Source organism: Aythya ferina (assembly GCF_964211825.1).
Source record: "Aythya ferina genome assembly, chromosome: 5".
Taxonomy (NCBI): domain Eukaryota; kingdom Metazoa; phylum Chordata; class Aves; order Anseriformes; family Anatidae; genus Aythya; species Aythya ferina.
In genome coordinates this window covers 618,016-635,596 of record NC_140301.1, presented here as the reverse complement: position 1 = coordinate 635,596, position 17,581 = coordinate 618,016, and the positions used below count along the sequence as shown (strand labels likewise).

General features: G+C 45.7%; 1 long non-coding RNA gene across 1 annotated transcript; it reads left to right on the top strand.

The window, feature by feature from the left end:
- Positions 1-4,081: 4,081 nt before the first annotated feature.
- On the top strand, positions 4,082-17,497 carry LOC311437056. The gene is made up of 15 exons (XR_014693255.1): positions 4,082-4,217; positions 5,143-5,196; positions 5,603-5,713; positions 5,835-5,887; positions 5,966-6,217; positions 7,201-7,292; positions 11,469-11,609; positions 12,770-12,830; positions 14,552-14,660; positions 14,783-14,857; positions 15,231-15,366; positions 16,346-16,475; positions 16,657-16,913; positions 17,043-17,097; positions 17,447-17,497. It is a non-coding gene; the product is annotated as an uncharacterized lncRNA (long non-coding RNA).
- Positions 17,498-17,581: the final 84 nt, after the last annotated feature.

The following is a 17,581-nucleotide window of genomic DNA, read 5'->3' as shown; positions in this document are numbered from 1 at the left end:
GCCTCATCCTGTGAGACCAGAAGACATGGAGTAAATGGAAATTACGATTCTCAGGAGACGTACTAAGAGTCTTGGGTTCCTTTTCTGCCTTCCCCCTAAGGCCTTGGGTACATTGGGTTCACCCTGGGAAGGGCATGTTGCTCAGGGCAGTTGTTTCCTACCTGAGACAAAGTGGGGTGTGTTTTTCTGCTGTTTTCACTTGCGGTTTTCAGCGCGGTTCGCACTGCTTCCGTTATTGAGAAAATGGTTTGGGAAGATGTGTCTGCCATTTCTCAGGATTTTCTGCCACTGCCTGCTGGCAGAAAAAATCAGTAATGCAGGTGGAGCAATGTAGGACTTCCCCGAGGTAAGCCTTCAGCGGACGGGGACCCCTAAACTCGTGCACCGAGCATTCAAGACAAATGTCCTTGGCACAAAGATCAAGGACGACTTCTCAGAGGTAAGCAGCTTTCCCTTTGTTTCCCCATCCTCTCAGGAGCCGTCTTTACTATGGTTGTACACCCTTCAGGCTCACAACACTCGTTTTCTCCTCTACTTAGTATTCCTAGTCCCTGCCTGGTGGTGGGTCAAAGTCTACGGGTTGATATGTTTCCAAGTTGAAAGAGATAAGTACATCTATTTAAGGTGACATCTAGTAGGATCATTTAAAGTAAACTAATCTATATAGTAGTAGGTGCTTTTATTGCATGCAGCTCTTCTTCAGGTGAGTAATTCTTATAGCATAAGTAATTCTTTTCCCATGTTTCATTCATGATGTTTGTAGCGTGCCTCTCTATGTGTATGTTTGGCCTGGAGCTGTCCTGCCTGGCAGTTTGTGATGGTAGCTAAAGTGGTGTTCCATCAGTGCAATAATACATTGTCCTGACTGTTTTGGAAAAGACATCTGGTCTGTCTGTGGGCGAATACTCAAGCTCTGGGCGAGTACTTGAGGGCAGCTGGCACAGAGTCTTTTTGCTTTTTTTCCAGCAGTAGGTAAACATTAGGAGGAACCGGTCAAAGGAACAGCGCTTTCTGGAACCATCAAGTTCTTGTTCGGCAACTTAGTGACTGGTTTGATCTACTTCACAGGTGTAGAGGCAAGTGGACTGCTCTTTTGAAATAATAAAATTAAAAACATAAAGTTTGTCAAACATGGCAGTGCATGTTTGCAGTCTGTTTATTGCTTTTGCCAGTGGTAGATAACATTTATAAGGAATCGGTCAAAGGAAAGAGCACCTTCTGGAACCGTGAAGCTCTGTGTTGGCAACTCGGTGACTGGCTGGACCTACTGTCCATCTCCAGAGGGAAGCGGACTGCTGTTTTGAAATTAAAAAATACTAATAAAAAAAATAAAAATATGGTGCTGCTCTATGGTGCCCAGAGGACTTCCACTCTGCATGGCAGTTAAAAAGAATGTGGTTTGGAGATGGAGAGCAGCAGAGGTAAAGCAGCTGGGAAGAGAGATACAAGTATTGCAGTAGGTAGGCTGTGGTTATGAGGTGCCTCAGGATGTGCTTTTTTTCTTGTTTCCACCCTTCCGTCGTGCAGCCTTGGAGAGGTGAAGTCCCCATGTTGTAGAGTGGTGCAAATAGGTGAGAGGGTTGTCAGCCCGGTCAGTTTCCTTCACCAATGCTAAGGCAAGTCTTTGAAGAGAAACAGCCTGGTTGTGTGTGCTGCACCCTGTTGAACTAAGCCAGACCAAAAACAGGGCTGCTGTTCCTCCTGCTCTCTTTACCTCTTCTCATCTTGCAAAGGAATGGTCCAGCAATTCGGGTCAACAGGGGATAAGAGAACAAAGGGGTTTCAGAATAACTGCTAACTGTTATGACTATTGCATGGGGCACTATGCAAGTCTCTGACATCCAGCCAAGATGGACAAAGGAGAAAAATCACAGAATTGTAGGGGTTGGAAGGGACCTCGAAAGATCATCGGGTCCAACCCCCCTGCCAAAGCAGGTTCCTTAGAGCAGGCTGCCCAGGTAGGCATCCAGACAGGAAGGACAAGGGAAAAGCCTGGGAAGAAGACTATGAGCCTTCAGTACAAGAGACCCCCAGAGGGACCACCAGAGACTGATAAAGCATGCACCAGTGGGCGGGTTTGGATTCCAGGAATTAATTATAATAACCCTGCCTTTTGTAGAAGTAGTAACGAATATGTATTAGCCTAGGAGCATAAAAACTAGACGCCTGATGTAACTTGTGTGTGTCTTGGTGGAGCAGAGACTCCCGGCGCACCCAGTGCTGTTTGCTTACCTCTATTCATTTAATAAATTGTAAACTTTGATTGTAATCCCATTTGGGACTTAGTCATTTATTACAACAGACAACCTTGTAAAATGTAGACCACCAGAATCCTTACCGCCATTAGGTGGAAATCACGGTGTAAGAAACATTACCACATCAAAGAATAAAATCCTCAAAAGAAATGTGACTTGTAACAGGCCAGCAGCTGTGTATTTTCTGTGAAGCACCAGATAGAGCATGAACCTGGATTGCACAGTGGGAAACAGGAGGGTCCTGGTCCTTGGGAGGAAAAAGAAAGTATATAAACTGTGTATGGAATTAGTAGGCACCCTCCTGCTTGCAGGACCCCCACCATTGTAATCTCAAATGAAAATGCTACTGTACTGAGATCCTCTCCTGAGCCTATATTATTTTCCAAAGATTGATTCACAGTTTTAAGGTTTCAGGGATAGGGCACTAGGGTTGGGTTTCAGGGTAAGCGTTCTCAGGGTTTATGTTTAGGATTTTAAGGTTTTTAGGGTTGGAGTTTTAACAGTTAGGATTTTAGGAATTTGGGGGTTAGGGTTTTAAGGGTTTCAGGGTTAGCATGTTAGGGTTTTAGAGTTTTTCGTGTTGTAGTGTTATGTTTTTTAGGGTTAGGGTCTTAGGGTTTTATTTTTGGTCAGTTACTTAGGGTTAGGGTTTTAAGATCTTAATTTTTTTTTTTTTTCAGGTTAGGTTCTCCAGGATTAGGTTTTTGAGTGTCCTAATTTTTTGGGTTAGGGTTTTGAGCGTCTTAATATTTTGGGTTGGGTTTGGGTTTTGAGTGTCCTAATGTTTTGGGTTAGGGTTTGGAGCATCCTTATTTTTTGGGTTTGGGTTTTGAGCGTCTTAATTTTGTGGGTTTGGGATTTGAGCGTCTTAATTTATTGAATTAGGGGTTTTAGGCATAGGTCTTCAGGGGTTTAGTGTGGTAAATAGTTTGGGTTAGGTCTGTAGGGGTTTCGATGATTTTTAGGGTTAGGGCTTGTGGCTTTTTTGTGTAAGGGCAGTAAGGGCTAGGGTTCTCTGATTGGCCATGCCAGCTCTCCAGGGAATGCTAGTAGGTGTAGTTTTCCGGCACCAGGCTTCCAGGAGTTCATGCTGGGTACCCAGAGCATACCGGGAAATGAAGTTCTGGGACTCCGGACTTCCGGGAGGCCATGTTTGGTGCCCAGAGCATACTGGGAAATGTAGTTCTCAGGAACTAGGGTTGGGGTTAGGGGCTAGGGCTGGGGCTAGGGCTAGGGTTAGTGAATGCTGGTTCTCTGTGTTTGCAGATGATGGTGAGCCCGTTTAAACTAATTCCAGCTGAAGAAGTTTCAGTTACTTGACTGGTTGTGTTGTCCTTTCAATATTAAAAGCTGCAGCAAAAACATGGGGACTGTTGCTTCTAGAAACACCCCAGGTCTCTTATCTGCTCTCTGCATGCTTTTGAGATAAAGCAGATTTTAAAAAAGAAACAAACAAAAAAAGAAAGAAACAAATAAAACATCACAGCTGCTGTTGTGCCTGCTCTCTTCCTACTTTCTTGTGATTTGCCCCTCCCCTTTACCACTTGATTTGGTTTGGGTGCTGGGTGGGGCCAAATGGTATATGAGCCCCAAGTATGCCATCAGAGAGCTCCTTCTGCCTGGGCTGCTCTTTGGGGTAAGTGCTTTGTGTTTCCTTCAGTCAGTTGCAGCGTTGTTTAGGCAGGCTGGAGTCTATGGATTTCTGGATTTTAAGTGCTTGGAATTCACTTAACAGAGGGATATTTAGTAGAGGTTGCTGGCTCACTGTTTTTTGTGATGGTGGGATACTCTTCTGTGTTTGAGCTTTATTTTAATCTCTAGATGAATCAACGCACTTGTGTAACTCTCCAGAGGACTAAAACCAGCTTGATTGCATGGTACACATGGCTTGACAGTGTAGATGCAGCATTACCAAGAAACTGAGCAGGGTTGTATCAGAGTCACCTCTTTCATCTGCAAAGGGTATGTCTGTGATTATCCCTGCCAGGGCTGCTATGTGTGCATGTCTTTTTGGCATTTGTGGAGCTCAGTTTTTTTTTTTTTTTTTTTTTGCGCATGTGTGTATGTTCTAAGGTTTTTTTTTTTTTTTTTTTTTGAGGGGCAAATAGTGTGTGTGCTGAGTGTGGTTGGCAGGAGGAGGTGGGGAGCTGCTCAGGACTGGTAGGTTTGGTTTCCAGGAGTATGAGGCATCGTTCTTGTGTGATGCGACTGATTGTTGGGTGGGAACGTTCCAGTTTGTGTGTGTTAAGCAATGTAGCTTGTGTAGTGTGTGTTGTGTGGCCCGGGCAGAGTTTGCTGTGACGCTGTGAGCGAGGAATCTCAGTTAGAGCTGGAGAGCAGCTAAAGTAACGGAACTGGGAAGAGAGAGGTATTGTAGCAGGTGCGCTGTGGCTATGAGGTGCCTGAGTGTGCTTTTCTCTTTTCTTTGCAAGTGCTTAGTGCAGTAGTGGAGAGGGAAGGGAAATCCTCATGTCACAAAGCACTTGTGGGAAGGTTAGTGTTGTCAGCCTGGTCATCCCTTATCTGAAGCGAAGGGAAGATTGTTTGGTGTTTGATTGTTTGGGCATATAATCTGTCCTGCTCCTAGATTTCTTTCTACATAAAAAAATGTTTGAGCTATTTCCAGTTAAGAAAGTTCCAGTTACTTGCTGGGTTGTATTGTCCTTTCAATATTAAAAGCTGCAGCAATAGCATGGGGATTGTTCCTTCTAGAAACACCCCAGTTCTCTTGTCTGCAGTCTGCATGCTAAAACAGATTTCAAAAAAAAAAACAAAAACAAAAACCAAGAAACAAGAAACACACACACACAAACAACAACAACAAAAAAAACACCATTGGGTGATTTGTTGTGAATGCAACGATCATGTAATCCCTTTGTTTTCCCAGGTGATGTGGATGATACTGGCTGCACTGTTGGAGCTTGGATTCGGAGAGGAACAGGTGAGCACAGTGGTATGTTGCATCAGAAGTAGTCAGCATTGTGGAGAAGGTGGACACTGGGGCTGGTGTCCTAGTGAATGCTGATACTCTGTTTTTGCAGCTGATGATGACCCTGGCAATTAACTAAGATGTGATGACAGCTGATGTGGTAGTCCATGGATGTACTAATACATTGTCTGGACTGTTTTGGCAAAGATATCTGGTCTGCCTCTGGGCACGTACTGAAGGGCAGCTGGCACAGTCATCTCTGTGGTGTTTGGCAGATGTGGATAGGGGAGAGCTGAGCTGCTTGCGAGCAGCTGCTCACATAGTGCTTGAATAGTGCTGGAGGAGAGGTTTGTTGTTGAATCGTCAAAGCTTTCAGATGTGGACTGTTTTTTTTTTTCTTTCTTTCTTTTTTGGCAAGCCTTAGATAAACCTCAGGAGGAGTCAGCCAAAGGAAAGAATGCCTTCCGGAATTGTCAAGCTCTCATTTGGCAGCTCAGTGACTGGTTTGGTCTATTTCTAAGGTGCTGAGGCAAGTTGTCCACTGTTTTGAAATGATAATGTTGTAAACGGGGTCCCTTGTGTTGTTGAGGGATGGGTACTAATGCTGGCAGCTGAATTGACTATCCTGTGACTGCTTTCATTTGATAAAGCTGAAACACAGTGTACAACCTGGGACGTCACAGCCAGAGCTGCCTTTGGCAAGGTGAGTGAGGAACAGATGTAGCAGTTGTTGAGTTGCAGGTCTCACTGTTACTCTAAGCATCCCCTCTTTGTCTTTTAGAGGTGGTGTAGCTGTTTGAAGAGGGTAGATGGAAAAATCTGCCTCAGGGGCAGGTAAATGGGCGGAGGTAAGGGAGCAGATGAGAGCAACTGTCCTAGCTGTGCTGTGGCTTTGGATGCTGCCTCGGCCTATGCTTTTTCTTTCACAGGTGTCTCGCACAGGCTCAAAGGAACAAACTGCACTCAGAAGAGCTGTGTAAGAATAGGGGCTGGTCATGAGCTGGGTTGGAGCAGAATGGCCAAGTAGCACAAGGTGACTATGAAAGGTGTCCGTCTTGCTTTGTGGGTGCCGTGGCAGGCTCTCCACAGAAGTGGATGAGGATTTCAGATAGGGCCAGAGAGCAACAAGAAGTGGCACGTGCAGGGATGGTTTTGAAGCGCTGCGGTGGCTTTCTCTTTTTCACATGGGGGGCAGGCAAGTGGCTGAGGTACAGGAGGGGATGAGAGTAATTGTCCTAAGGGTGCTGTGGCTTTTGCTGCTGCGGTTGCTTTCTCTCCTGTTTATCAGGTGCCACAGACAAGGTGGGCTGAGATAGCCTTTAGAATAGGAGGAAAGCAGGTAGCTTGAATGCTGCGTGGTTCCTGAGAAAGGTGTTGTGTAGGAAAAAGGTTGTCTGGCATGGCAGTTCCTGATGGCAGTCTTCTTTGGTAGGCAAAGAGGTGCCTGAAGCCCCCTCCTGTGCAGCCTGAGCACGCCTTGCTGAGGATGAAGCCTGCTTTCTAGCAGTTCCGAAAACTGTGTTGAAGCTGAAATGCTGTGTCTGTGTTTGGGTTGGGGTTGCACCTTGGTGAGTGTAGGGATGGGTTTTAAGGGGGTGCAGCGGAGGGCCTGGACCCAGTGTTCTGTAGTGTGTTTTGACCCATCAGCATAGCCTTTTGGTTTTCAGAAAGTGAAGTAAGTGATTTTTCCTGTGAGTGGAACGGAATTGATTTTGTTGGTGTATAATCTGTTCTGCTCCTAGATTTTTCTTTCAATGTAAATAAATGTTTGAGCTAATTCCAGCTGGAAATAAAAAACAATCAGTTACTTGCTTGGTTGTATTGTCCTTTCAATATTCAAAGCTGCAGTGAAAGCATGGGGATTGTTGCTTCTAGAAACACCCCAGTTCTCCTGTCTGCATTCTGCATGCTGTTGAGCTAAGCCATATAAAGAAGTTAATAAAACCACAGCTGCTGCTCCTCCTCTTTCTGCTTTTTTTTTTTTTTTTTTTGTGCTTTCCCCCTGCACTTTCCCAGGTGATTGGCTTCAGGTTCCAGGTGGGACCTAATGGTAACTGAGTTGCAGGTATCCCATCAGAGAGCTCCTTCTGCCTGACCTGCACTCTTGGGTAAGTGCTTTGTTTTTCCTTCAGTCGTTTGCAGGGTTCTTTAGGTGGGTCAGAGTCTATGGACTGATGCATTTTCAAGTAGAAACTGGTACGCCTATCTTTTTGAGGTGGTAACTAGTAGGATCTGTCATTGTAAAGCAATCTAGTAGTAGGTGCCTGTATTGCACGCAGCTCTTCCTCAGGTAGTTATTATAGTAGTATAGTAGTTGTTATAGCATGTTTACAGATAGTATAGTGATGTTACCTTGTGTGTTTGCTTTGTGGTTCTGGGTCCCTTATAATTTTTGCAGAATTACGGGGCTGCTTATTTGACACAGAGGCAAAGACAAAAATTATCAAAGTCACAACCTTGGTGGCAAAGTGATGGAGCAGGGTTTAGGAGAAATGTATCAATGAAGCTCCCTGTGTGAGCATGTATCTGAAAAAGGCAGCAGTGGGCATGTTAAGGGGTAGTCTGTTTCAGGTTTAGTAACAGTTTGTTATATTTTTGGAGCTTTTAACTGTGGTTTTGCTGTCTGTCAAGTCTTTAGGCCTTGCAACCCTCTAGGCTTAAAGTGCTTGGAATTCACATATTAGAAGTACGTTTTTAAGGGGTTGCCAGGTACGTTGTTTTTGGGAAAAAGTGGGGTACGGTTTCTTGACTGCATAAGTGCAGTAGTGCCTAGAGAGTGAGCAGGGTCACCTTCTTGATCTCTAAAGAGTAAGTCTGTTCGGGCACACTTAAGCGCGGCACCGCCCGGGCACACTTAAGCGCGGCGCCGCCCGGGCACACTTCTCCGATGGAGCTACTGAACAGATGAGGGAAAGGAGCTGGGAACAGAGAGGTATTGCACAACTGTATGTTGCATCAGTAGTAGTGAGCGTTGTGCAGGAGGTGGGTATCAGGGCTGGTATGCTAGTGAATGCTGGTTCTGTTTTTGCAAGTGATGATGAACATGTTTGATGTAATTCCATTTGAAAGAGTTGCAGTTACTTGACTGGTTGTGTTGTTCTGTGGCGGAATGGTTAAGTGAAGTAGGTCATGTGAATGTTGAGCAACTAGGAGGTCGCGAGCTAAAAAAGTATCGAACGCAGCTCATATGAGTCTGAGAAAGTACGTAACGTCTGGGAGCTAATCAGGCACAAGGACATGATATCTGTTGGTGGTTTGGGAAAGTACTGACTGTGTTATATCGGTCGATGGGAGTGAGAAACTAGCTGATAAAATAGAGAAATGCACTAACCAATCATGAGCTTAGCTTTTGCAATATGTATGAGCTAATTATATTGAATTAGATAAAAGACGACTGAGCCATCCAATAAATCGAAGTTCACTGATCACTCATATTGAGCGTCTGTGTCTTCCTTCTGTCGATAACAAATGGCGCCCGAACAGGGACCAATCTGAACGGGAACAGGGACTCCGCTGGAGTTGAACCTGCGAGCCACGGTTGGACGGAATACGGGAACCGGTCCTGCAACGCAGCTCAGGAGGTGAAAAGGATGAAAAATTGCTGAATCCCTGCACCCGAGGTCTGAAAGGTGAAAGGGATGAAAACTTGGAACCCCTGCACCCGCAGCTCGGAAAGGGAGTCCTCGCACCTGGGATGAGCCTATAGAGGGTCCTGCTGGAAAGCGCCGCCGAGGTCTTTGCAAAGGCTGCAACAGTACCGACGTATATAAAGGTATGGAGAGACAAGCGGCGTATGATTTGCTCAAATGCTTTTTAGAAAAGCAGAGTACTCCAGATATAGACTGCAAAAAGGATTTACCAGGATTATTAGCATATGGAGTAGCGCAGGGTTGTTTTATCAATCCTGATACAGTTTTTGAACAAACAGAGTGGCGTAAATCTGGGGACAAATTCTTTGATGAAGTTATTAATGAAAATAAGACTGATAAAAAATTATTGAAGCCTTGGAGAGCAGTCACTAACTCTTTAGCTACACATCAGGCTGAGCAGAGAGTCGCTGCTGCTGCTACAGAGCGACTGGGATTGCCGGGAAGTGCTGGAGCTGGGGATTGCCCACTGCCGCCTTCAGTGAGAACGATAATGCTGCCTCAGGGGGCTATGGGGCAATGGGAGCCTCCCCCCCCCCTCAGTCACCGCCACGAGCAGCACTGCACTCGGAGTTCCGCGGAATCGAACGGCAGCCGACCCTCACCATGTGGCGAGTCGGCACAGAGCAGAGGGACAGACATCAGGGCCCTGCAGCCTGTCTGACGTAACCATGGAAGCAGCAGCGGCTGTGCTGCTTCTCTCTGGCATTCTTTTTATAAGAGGTTTACCTTGCAATGCAAAAGGGATACTAACTGGAGTGTTAATAATTGTATGTGTTATTCTTAAATGTCCAGGTATTTTGTGTTGAAAGTATTTGTGTAAGGGTAAGGTTTTAAAACAAAGTGTTGCAAGTCACTTCACGAGGAACACAATGAGAGGCAATATTTGTTTGTTTGCTTATCATTCTAAATTATATTCTTGTGGTATGATTGAGAGTGAGATGTGCCAGAGGCCTCTGGGTGTGCAAGTGTGCTCTGGGTGTGCAAGTGTGCTGTGTACTGTGTTAGTGAGAGCGCATTTATTGCCATAGTGCAGACTGAAATCATAGGAAATTAGTACTGGTCGAGCAAAATCATGTTTCACAAGTATGGAGTCATTGTGTGAAGTAGCCACTTGGAGAAACTTAAGGGAACGTACTGTTTAAACTTTTTGATCGTAATGAGTCAATTCACAAATCCATTACTTTATTGAAAGAGCACATGAGGAAGAGTCAATATGGTATCAATCCTTTCAATCAATGGTTCACTGATTTGTTTGAAACAATGCATAGATGGTTACTGGGATTAGTCAAAGAGGGATTAAGGATTTTGTTCACTGTGGTGTCAATCATCATTGCATGTAGTATTGTGATAAATGTGGTTAAAGGATTACTTGCAAAAATGTTATAGAGATTTTGAAGTGGTGCCGGAAACAGGTACCCAGTGGATCACTGCAAAGTGGACTGAAGCGGCATTAGAATCTGCACACGCTGAAGACGACCAGGAAGAGGTTCCTGATAATTATTCTGACAATGACGTGGGTTGTGACACCTCAACAACTGTCAAGAACAGCCTTTGATCACCATCAAGTGATTAGGTTTAAGTGTGTTACTATTAAGTTGTGTTACTTACTATTAATTGTGTTACCATTAAGTGCTTACAGTAATTGTAGTGTTATTAGGGTTAAGTTGTATAGTTGTGTTATGTTATGTATTTGACATCTGATGTAAAACCAAGTACTGTTTGTACAAAAACGGGGGGAAAAGGGAGCAGAAACTGTGGTATTAGAATGGATAGCTCCTCCGTTACAACCTCGACGAACAATTCAAGAAAAAATTGCAACATTAGCAGAATTAGTGAAGAAGGGGAGGAATCAAGTATTGCAGGTGGATGGGGTTCCTCCGAATACGATCTGGTTACCCATGAAGCCAAGCGATTTGGAATGGTATATACAAAACTCTGAAGAATTACAAGCTGCACTACTACAGGATGACGCTACTATAGTGGCAAAAACATTACAATCAACTGCTCTGACATGGATGGAAAACCAGGGATGGATAACTAAGCCAAAACGATCGTCTATCCCACTTAAGAATGCAGTGATGGTTTTCACTGACGCAGGAAAACGTTCTCGAACTGCTGCAGTGACTTGGAAGGATGAACATCAGATCAAGATCAGATCAGGACAACATTGTCCTTTCAATATTAAAAGCTGCAGCAAAAGCATGGGGATTCTTGCTTCTAGAAACATCCCAGGTCTCTTGTCTGTTCTCTGCGTGTTGTTCAGGTAAAGCAGATTTAAAAAAAAAAAAAAAAGAAAAGAAAACTAGCTGCTGCTGCTTCTGCTGTGCTCCTACTTCCTTGTGCTTTGTCCCTCCCCTTTACAATGTGATTGGGTTTGGGTGTTTGGGCGGGGCCAAATGGTATATGAGCCCCAGGCATGGCATTAGAGAGCTCCTTCTGCCTGGGCTGCTCTTTGGGGTAAGTGTTTTGTTTTTCCTTCAGTCAGTTGCAGGGTTCTCTAGGCAGGCTGGAGTCTATGGATTTCTGGATTTTAAGTGCTTGGAATTCACTTAATTTAGTAGAGGCTGCTTACTCACTTTTTTTTTGGGATGGTTGGGATACTCTTCTGGTTTTGATCTGTATTTCAGTCCCTAGATGAATCAACCCACTTGTGTAACTCTCCAGAGGACTAAAACCAGCTTGAGTACATGCTACAAGATGCTTGACCACGTAGGTGCAGCATTACCAAGAGACTGAGCAGGGTTGTATCAGAGTCACCTTTTTCATCTGCAAAGGGTATGTCTGTGATTACCCCTGCTGGGACTGCTGTGCATGCACGTCTTTTTGGCATTTGTGGAGCTCAGTTTTTTTTTTTTTTTTTTTTTTTTTTTTTTTTTTTTTTTTTTTTTTTTTTTTTGAGGGGCAAGTAGTGTGTGTGCTGAGCGTGGTTGGCAGGAGGAGGTGGGGAGCTGCTCAGGACTGGTAGGTTTGGTTTCTAGGAGTATGAGGCATCCTTCTTGTGTGATGTAACTGATTGTTGGGTGGGAATGTTCCAGCTTGTGTGTCTTAGCCATTGTAGCTTGTGTAGTGTGTGTTGTGTGGCCCGGGCAGAGTTTGCTGTGGCGCTGTGAGCAAAGAATCTCAGGTAGAGCTGGTGAGCAGCAGAAGTAAAGGAGCTGGGAAGAGAGAGGTATTGCAGCAGCGTACTGGGTCTGGCTGGAATGTTAACTTTCCTGGCAGCAGCCCATACACTGCTGTACTCTGCAGTTGTAGCTGGAACAGCAGTGTTATCACACCAGTGTTGTGTCTACTGCTGAGCAGCAGTGGCACAGCATCAGGCCTTTCTCTAACCCTCCTAGGGGTGGGCAAAAAGTGAGGAGAGAAACATTGCTAGGGCAGCTGACCTAAACCAATCAAAGGGATATTCCATACCATGTGATGTCAGACTCAGCAATAAAAGTGGAGACAGGAAGAAGAGGGGAGGGGTGGGCTCTCGTTGGGAAAACGTCGGTCCTCTCGAATACTGGCTACGTGCGTTGAGGCCCTGCTTCAAGGACGTGATCAATCATCGCTCATTTGTGGGAAGTAGAGAGTAATTTCTTTCCTCTGCACTTCCATATAGCCTTCATTTATTTTATTTGTTTGTTTTCCTCCCTTCTTTTTATTCTTTCCCTGTCCCCCTCCCTTTTCCCCTTTCCCTTTTTATTTCTCTTTAGTTAAATTATTTAGTTCATAATAATCTTTAATTAATTATTATTATTATTTCCCTTTAATTCAATTATCCTTATCTTAACCCGTGAGTTGTTCTTTGCTTTACTTCTCCCACTCTTCATCTAAAAGAGGGGGAGTGAGAGAGCAGTTGTGGGGTTTAACTGCCCAGCACGGTAAAACCACCACAAGCAGGTACGCTGTGGCTGTGAGGTGCCTCAGAGTGTGCTTTTCTCCTGTCTTTGTAGGTGCTCTGTGCAGTTGTGGACAGGGAAGGGAAATTCTCATGTCACGAAGCTCTGAGTGAAGGTTTGTATTGTCAGCCTGGTCATCCCTTATACGAAGTGAAGGGAAGATTGTTTGGTGTTTGATTGTTTTGGCGTATGATCTGTTCTGCACCTAGATTTTTCTTTCTACGTAAAAAAAAATGTTTGAGCTATTTCCAGTTAAGCAATTTCTAGTTACTTGCTGGGCCGTATTGTCCTATTCAAAGCTGCAGCAAAAGCATGGGGATTGTTCCTTCTAGAAACACCCCAGTTCTCTTGTCTGCAGTCTGCATGCTTTTGAGATAAAGCAGATTTCAAAAAAAAAAAAAAAAAGAAACACACACAAACAACAACAACAAAAAACCACCATTGGGTGATTTGTTGTGAATGCAACGATCATTTAATCCCTTTGTGATGTGGATGGTACTGGCTGCGCTGTTGGAGCTTGGATTCGGAGAGGAACAGGTGAGCACAATTGTATGTTGCATTAGTACTAGTCAGCATTGTGGAGCAGGTGGGCATCATGGCTGGCATCCTAGTGAATGCTGGTACTCTGTTTTTGCAGCTGATGATGAGCCTGGCAATTGACTAAGATGACAATCAGTGCCTGTGTATTTCTTGAGGTGGAGGGAATTTACCATGCAGCAACCTGAGAGCTAAGTTGGGGGGCACCTGGTCTTTGCATATCTGGGGTGGCTAATGGGAGCTGGGAGCCAGAGCAGCATGGAGCCAGCTGGCTGAATAGACTTGGTGCCACTGTGAGGGTGGTTCAGGCTGGGTCACGTTCAGGCTGCTTGTGGCTGGGTCACCAGGCTAATAGAAGAAGCGGGATCATTTTGTAGTGTGAGTGCGTGTGCCAGGCAGGACAGTTTCCTTCTGTTCGTCTGTCTTGTAGTGTTGCTTCTGCAGCGTCTGTTCTGTGCTTCTCGGGTCTTCATATCCTCCTGGCTTTTTAGACTGGACTGACTAGACAGGCGACGTGGTAGCTGTACAGAAGGGCCTCAATGCTTGTTTTGTGATCATGACTCTGATCTGAGCACTTCTTGTCTTGCAGTCGCTGCTTAAAGAGCAGGTCTGTTTCAGGTCTTGTGCATCATATTGGGTTTGAGATCGCGTCTGTTTCCATCCTCACTCTTGCAGAAGTCATCTGGGCCGCATCAGGAGCTCTTGCTTGGGAATTGATTTCCTAAGCGTCTTCTTACGGGGTTTTCAGTCCCCATCCTTCTGGTCTCTTGTCTTGAAGGCAGGTTTTGTAGGCCTCCACCATCCCGGTTCTGGCAGTTGCTTCCAGTCGCATGTTGTGACATTTGAGTTTCTCCTGGGGTCTGCTGCAGAGCACCTGTTCTGACTTGCTGTTGCCATAGGGCTCCCCTCTGGGGGTCGCTTCTTCTTGTGCCTTGCGTTGTGTGTTTTGTTTGTAGTGTTTGTGGCGTGCCTGTGTGTGTATGTGTTTGGTCTGGAGCTGTCCTGCTTGGCAGTTAGTGATGACAGCGAACGTGGCAGTGCATGGGTGTCTTAATACATTGTCGGGACTGTTTTGGCAAAGACATCCGGTCTGCCTCTGGGCATGTACTGAAGGGCAGCTGGCACAGTCAACTCTGTGGTGTTTGGCAGATGTTGGGGGGGGGGGAGAGTTGAGCTGCTTGCGAGCAGCTGCTCGCATAGCACTTGAATGGTATGCTTGAGAAGGTCTGTTGAATCTTGAAAGCTTACAGATATGGGGTTTTGAAATGTTTGTTTTTATTTCTATCCCGTCCCCAGTAGAGTGTAAACCTTTTGGAGGAACCTGTCACAGGAAAGAGCTCCTTCTGGAATTGTTCAGCACTCCGTAGGCAGCTCAGTAACTGGCTTGATCTACTTCTGAGGTGCTGAGGTATGGGGGCTTCTGTTTTGAAATGATAATATTGTAAATGGGGTCCCTTTGTGTTGTTGAGGGATGGGTGCTAATGCTGGCAGCTGAATGATTATCTTGTGACTGTGTTTTCCCTTGTTCAGGCTGAAAGGCAGTGTGCAGTCCAGGATGTCATGACCCGAGGTGCCTCTGGAGTGACTGGTGTGTGATGAGCAGAGGTAGCTGTTATTTTTGGGTTGCGGTTCTAAGTGCAGTTATTTTCTTACATCCAATAGAGTAAAATTCCAGTTTGCCTTTTAGAGGTGCTATAAGTGGGTAAAGAGAAGAGATGGAAGCATCTGCCATGTGGGGCAGGCAAGCGGCTGAGGTACAGGAGGGGATGAGAGTAACTGTCCTAAGGGTGCTGTGGCTTTTGCTGCTGCGGTTGCTTTCTCTCCAGTTTATGAGGTGCCACAGACAAGGTGGGCTGAGATAGCCTTTAGAGTAGGAGGAAAGCAGGTCGCTGGAATGCTGCGTGGTTCCTGAGAAAGGTGTTGTAGAGGAAAAAGGTTGTCTGGTGTGGCAGTTCCTGATGGCAGTCTTCTTTGGTAGGCAAAGAGGTGCCTGAAGCCCCCTCCTGTGCAGTCTGAGCACGCCTTGCTGAGGATGAAGCCTGCTTTCTAGCAGTTCCGAAAACTGTGTTGAAGCTGAAATGCTGTGTCTGTGTTTGGGTTGGGGTTGCACCTTGGTGAGTGTAGGGATGGGTTTTAAGGGGGTGCAGCGGAGGGCCTGGACCCAGTGTTCTGTAGTGTGTTTTGACCCATCAGCATAGCCTTTTGGTTTTCAGAAAGTGAAGTAAGTGATTTTTCCTGCGAGTGGAACGGAATTGATTTTGTTGGTGTATAATCTGTTCTGCTCCTAGATTTTTCTTTCAATGTAAATAAATGTTTGAGCTAATTCCAGCTGGAAATAAAAAACAATCAGTTACTTGCTTGGTTGTATTGTCCTTTCAATAGTCAAAGCTGCAGTGAAAGCATGGGGATTGTTGCTTCTAGAAACACCCCAGTTCTCCTGTCTGCATTCTGCATGCTGTTGAGCTAAGCCATATAAAGAAGTTAATAAAACCACAGCTGCTGCTCCTCCTCTTTCTGCTTTTTTTTTTTTTTTTGTGCTTTCCCCCTGCACTTTCCCAGGTGATTGGCTTCAGGTTCCAGGTGGGACCTAATGGTAACTGAGTTGCAGGTATCCCATCAGAGAGCTTGGTTGTATTGTCCTTTCAATATTCAAAGCTGCAGTGAAAGCATGGGGATTGTTGCTTCTAGAAACACCCCAGTTCTCCTGTCTGCATTCTGCATGCTGTTGAGGTAAGCCTTATAAATAAGTAAATAAACCACAGCTGCTGCTCCTCCTCTTTCTACTTTCTTGTGCTTTGCCCCTCCCCTTTCCCAGGTGATTGGGTTTGGGTGCTGAGTGGGACCAAAAGGTATATGAGCCCCAAGTATGCCATCAGAGAGCTCCTTCTGCCTGGGCTGCTCTTTGGGGTAAGTGCTTTGTGTTTCCTTCAGTCAGTTGCAGGGTTCTCTAGGCAGGCTGGAGTCTATGGATTTCTGGATTTCTAAGTGCTTGGAATTCACTTAATAGAGGGATATTTAGTAGAGGTTGCTGGCTCACTGTTTTTTGTGATGGTGGGATACGCTTCTGTTTTTGATCTGTATTTCAGTCTCTAGATGAATCAACCCACTTGTGTAACTCTCCAGAGGACTAAAACCAGCTTGATTACATGCTAGAAGAGGCTTGACCACATTGGTGCAGTATTACCAAGAGACTGAGCAGGGTCACCTTTTTCATCTGCAAAGGGTATGTCTGTGATTACCCCTGCCGGGGCTGCTATGCATTCATGGTCTTTTGGCATTTGTGGACTTGAGTTTTTTTTTTTATTATTTGTCTAGCTCTGGTCTCTGTGTTTGAGTCCGCTGCTAGGAGCTGCACTGTTTGCATATCCATCGTGGTTGTGACCTTCTCTCTTTGTTTCTTGTAGCTCAGGGCATAGGCACGGAAACTTGAACGAAGCATGAGGGTGAGTGGACAGCAGTGGGGGCCCCGAGTTGGTTGGTGGACTGTGTTAGTCTGCTTCACCTGTCGGGCTGACTTTGCAAGCGCCTTGCGACAGCAGAGTACATCTTCTGCCACATTTCTGACACGTGCCAGATGTCAGCGGTTCCAGTTCCTGAAATGCTGGAGGTGCTCGGAGCACAAGAGGAGCTGGGAGCGCGATGCATCTCCTTGGGATGTTAGGTGAGCGAAGCGGTGGTACTGGGTTGGAGCACGTGGCTCTGGGGCTTCTTGGCTGTTGCAGTAGGGGACAAAAGGAGTGGGTATAGACTGTTTTGTGGATTGTCACGTTTCTGTTCTTCTTGGTCTAAGCCCTGTTACCTTGGCTCAACACAGTGAATGGAAGCGCTAAGCCTGGATCGGGAAGGTGAGTGGAGAAAAGTTGGAAAACGGGTATTGTTTTTTTTGTAGTAGTTTATTGGTGCACCTCTGGGTGACTCCTCTTTTGCAGGGACGGAGAAGGAACTTGGAACATCCTAGCTGGCCTCTGTGGTCCACGTTGATAGTGGATTCTGAGCCCTGAGAATTAAGTCCAGGGGAAATATTGTGTGTTGGGGAGTGGTTGGCAGAGGGAGGTGGGGAGTTGTTTAAAGGGTGTCTATCTGATTTCAGTAGCAGAGCAGGTCAGTTGACTACTGTTTTGTTTCTGAGGAGGGTGTTTCACTGGAAGAAATTTGGCTGGTGTGCTGGCGCCTGATGGCACTTCATTTCTGCAGATGAAGAGGAGCCTTGTGCCTGAAGCAGTGTCCTGGCTAGCCTTTGTGAGCCTTCCTTGGTGAGGATGGAACCTGCCTCCCAGTATTCCCAAGCTAAGTTGGGGGGGTCGGGGTGGGGGTGCAAATGCTATGTTT